Below are 4131 nucleotides of genomic sequence, written 5' to 3'. Positions count from 1 at the left end.
CTTGGAAGCCAGCATGAAAAGAAAGCCTTAGTGGCATCCAGGTCCACATCTCTCCTCTCAGGAAGCTGGTGACCTGTTGTGCGAAGGGCTGGAGTCATGGTAATGAACAAGAGAGACAGGACCCGCCCACATGAGCACCCACTCTAGGTAATCAGCTTTCTGTCTAGTAAAACAAGATTTGTAAACACTGAAGTTTTTCATTAATGAATGTTTCCTGAAAGTACAGAGTAGGGAGCTTAGAGGCCTTGCTTTGGTATTTCTGAGTTCTTGCTGGCTGGAAGAAGGCCAGGAGGCTATGTGAAATTGAGCAGGGAGAAGAAGGAATCCTTGCTCTTTTGGGGTAAACACCTCCATTGTGGGAAGAGCAACTTTGACGAGCTCTCCCGATCATAAGAAAGAAATCAGGGTCCCACTCTTCTTCCTTGGGGAAACTCCTGATTTTGAAAAAAAATCATTCAAGGTCAAACGCATCAGGCTGGGATGTTAAGGAATCTGGCTAATGCTATCAAAAACCATTTCATGAGGGACACGTTCCTACATAATTTCTTTCTTCTGTCATGCCCACCCCCTAGCTGGGCCAGGACTGCTGGAGAAGACAGCTGGCAAGTTATTAGGAAATTTGAGGAGGGGAGGTTTAAATCTAAAAATGTGTACCCCACCCCTTATTCCAGAAGATTCCAGGTTGGGTGGTTTTGAATTGACCAGTGCTTGCCCCATAACAGGACTTCCTCAGCCAAATATTCTGCGTTCAAGCTACTCCCATAGCCTTTGGTTCTTCTAGAACAGAGTGGATTTCAGAAAAGCCTTTAATCCATAGAGGCATCTGGCTCTCCTGAGGCCTCTTCATTCCAGCCCTTAGCCACGAGGGCCCAGACATGGCAGCACATTCCAGGGCCCTAAGAAGCCGGGGGTCCCCTGATAGATAGCCTGGGACCAATGTCTGAGGCATCAGAGACACGCAGGGGTGGAGGTCCACCATCCCTTGCATTGTGTAATGCAGATGGAAAAGATGTCTGTCCTCTCCAGATTCCATCAGCTGAATGGGTATGAGGCACCAAAGAATAAGAAAGTATCATGTATGGGAGAAGCTGCCAGATGTCTATCTTATTCCTGTTTGCCAAGGCCTGCCTCCTTCCCAGACCAGGGAAGGTTCTATGCTACCTGGGACTTTAGAGGCAGCCCAAGTTCCCATTCTTCCTGCACACAGCCCTCCCCAGAATCATGGCCAAGAGCTCTCATCCTTACGACCCACTAAAAAGCAATCCTGGTGTCATGTACACATGGCCATAGTGTCTACTACCTTTCCAGCAACACCAGGAAAACTTCTGAGTGATTTCTCCTCAGAAACCTTTGCTGAGAAACCTTCTTTAACATTAGCTTATGAAGCGGGATCCACCCTTTTGCCTAACTCTTCCATAACATCTGGCAGGAAGTTTTCAAGATGGTCACACAAGGCGTGTTTTATACCACTGACCACATGCAAAGGGTCACCCTGAAACTCACAGATTTAGCATTGAGCAGAGAATAGGAAGAATGATCTGACACTTCCAACATTAGCTGCTCGTCATAATCCATTCTCTCCAGTAGTTCAAGATTTGTTGGTGCTATCGACTGAGGTGGAAGACACTCTTAGGATTTTCCACTTAAATCTCAACTCTGGAGCTGTCTACATGTGGTAGGCTTAGGACGCCATTCTCGATTCCTGGATTATATCATAAAATTACTTTTAAATGCTTATTTCCATTTCTAGGTTTCCATGAACAGTGTTTTTTTCTTTCTTTAATTTACAGACCGATTATTGAGGTAGAATATTTGGGCAGTCCCCATTTCATTAACTTTATTTATTTCTATAAATTATTTGCACACATATGAAAATGAGTTTCTACCAGCTGCCCCCGAATGAGTACAGTGTGAACGTCACCAAGCATGCGGGCAGGGAGGAGGAAGCCAGCAAGCAAATCCAGAAGTCTTCCTGGTGCCCTGGCCTCTGCTGGCTCCCAGTGCCTCTAGATCATCACCTCCACTTATTTTTCCTCCTCTTCATCTCATTTCCTTCCATGTCTGCCTTTCCTAATTCACACCTCAGCTCACTGAGGCATACAAGTGTCTCTGCTGAAAACAAATCGAGATGGGAGTAACCAATATATTCAGTGCCCAGAGGGGCAGCCATTTTGCTGCCAGATACAACTTTGCCAAGCCAAGAGGAAACTCTACTTACTTCTCCTTTTTTTCATCTCTCTTCCAATTGAAAGCAAGTATCAGGGATACATTTTTGTGCCACCTGGTCTCTAGTGCCTCCTGACTGCTCAGACAACTGTTTTGCCCATAAGCCTTAACTCTATCCATGGTGGACAGATTCCTGAAGTTCTAAGGAAAGGGTCAGCTCTAGGCACATGGATCAGCTAGATGAATAAGGACCTTGCCCACCAAACCCACAGCCTAGTGAAGGACACAACCCATACCCATAACACCAGTCATTATACGATGTAATAAGTGTTATAATGTAGGTATGAACAGACTGTCACCGGGCATCGCAAGACACAAGTCCCCTGTCCCCTAAAGGCAAACTCTTCACCATGAGATAGAAAATCACAGGGGGTTGGGAGAACTGAACAAGAATCTTGACCACTCTCTTTGAGTTCTTCCCTTCTCTTAGGGGTTTTCTCAATTACTGTTCCAGTCACCATGCTGATCCCCTGGGACACAAGGCATGTGGGTGGGGAGGGGGGAAGATATACCGCTTCCACCACTTTAAAAACTAACGCAGAGGCAAGGGGGCACATCTGAATCTTCGTTTCTAGAATAGGGAGAGAAATGGTAACTGTGGTGCTTGCACCTAAAGAGATCATCCCAGTGCCTGGCACAGAAGGAGTGTGAGCATTCATCGTCGGTGGTGGGAACTCAGAAGGATCTAGTCCAGGCTGGAGGCTGTCCAAGCTCCCAAGCACAGACAGCTACATTTCACAGCCCCCTTCTCTAAGTGGCTCTCCTCACCTTGGAGTCTGATACAACTCCCTGCTGAGAAAGAAAATGAGCACTGGCCCAGCAGGGCAAGCCAGTATCTCGCAAAGAATGGTGGGATCCTGGAGGTTTACCTGTTCCAGGTGTGCGTGTGTCACTGTCCACCATGACCTGACTCAAGGCTAAGTGACTTGTGCGCAGGGAATATGGTTCCATTCCACGCTACATAAGAAGCACGGCTGGGTTCACGCTCAACAAATACAATCAGGACATTTCTGATCCGGAAGGGACTCTCAGAGGGGGTTATGTCCAGTCTTTTCATTTAAAAATACAGTATTTACTAGATGATTTTAAACATAGAAAAGTTTAAAGAAAATGTAAATAACCCTTAGTCCCATCACCTAAACAGATTAGCCGTATATAAACATTAAAAAATAAAAATCATAGGGGCGCCTGGGTGGCTCATCCAGTTGGGTGTCTGACTTTGGCTCAGGTCATGAACTGGCTGTTGTGAGTTCGAGCTCCGCTTTGGGCTCTGCACTGACAGCTCAGAGCCTAGAGCCTGCTTTAGATTCTGTGTGTGTCTCTCTCTCTGCCCTTCCCATGCTTGCACTCTGTCTTTCTCTCTCTCAAAAATGAATAAAGATTTTTTAAAAATAAATAAAAATCATAAATGAATCCTTTTTTTTAAGACAACATAGTGCAAGAATGTATAAAAAGTTACCTTCCCTCCTACCTGAACCTTCAGGGCTCCTTACTTTCTTCTATGTAATCCTGCTAAAAACTATTACAAAAATATGAGTATATATACTCATACACATACCTATTCACATATATATGACTTGATTTTTTTTTTACATAAATAGGACCTCACTTTCCTGCAACTTGCTTTTTTTTTTCCACTTAAGAAGGTGCTATGATCTGAGTATTTGTGTCCCCCACCCCGAATTCATATGTAGAAATCCTAATCACCAAGTGGTAGTGTTAAGAAGTGGGGGGGAGGGGTCTTTGGGGGGTGATTAGGTCATGGGGGTGGNACCAGCCGTCCAGTCTCTGGTGTTTTGCTACAACTGCCCAAACCAACTAAGAAAGAAGGCAACAAACAAAGTTTTGAAACCAGAATACTTGACTTTCACTCCCATCACCACGCTACTTTCTAGTTAGATAATC

The sequence above is a fragment of the Crocuta crocuta genome, unplaced genomic scaffold (genome assembly GCF_008692635.1).
Source record: "Crocuta crocuta isolate KB4526 unplaced genomic scaffold, BGI_CrCroc_1.0 scaffold299, whole genome shotgun sequence".
NCBI classification, from domain to species: domain Eukaryota; kingdom Metazoa; phylum Chordata; class Mammalia; order Carnivora; family Hyaenidae; genus Crocuta; species Crocuta crocuta.
Note: the sequence above shows the minus strand (reverse complement) of the source record.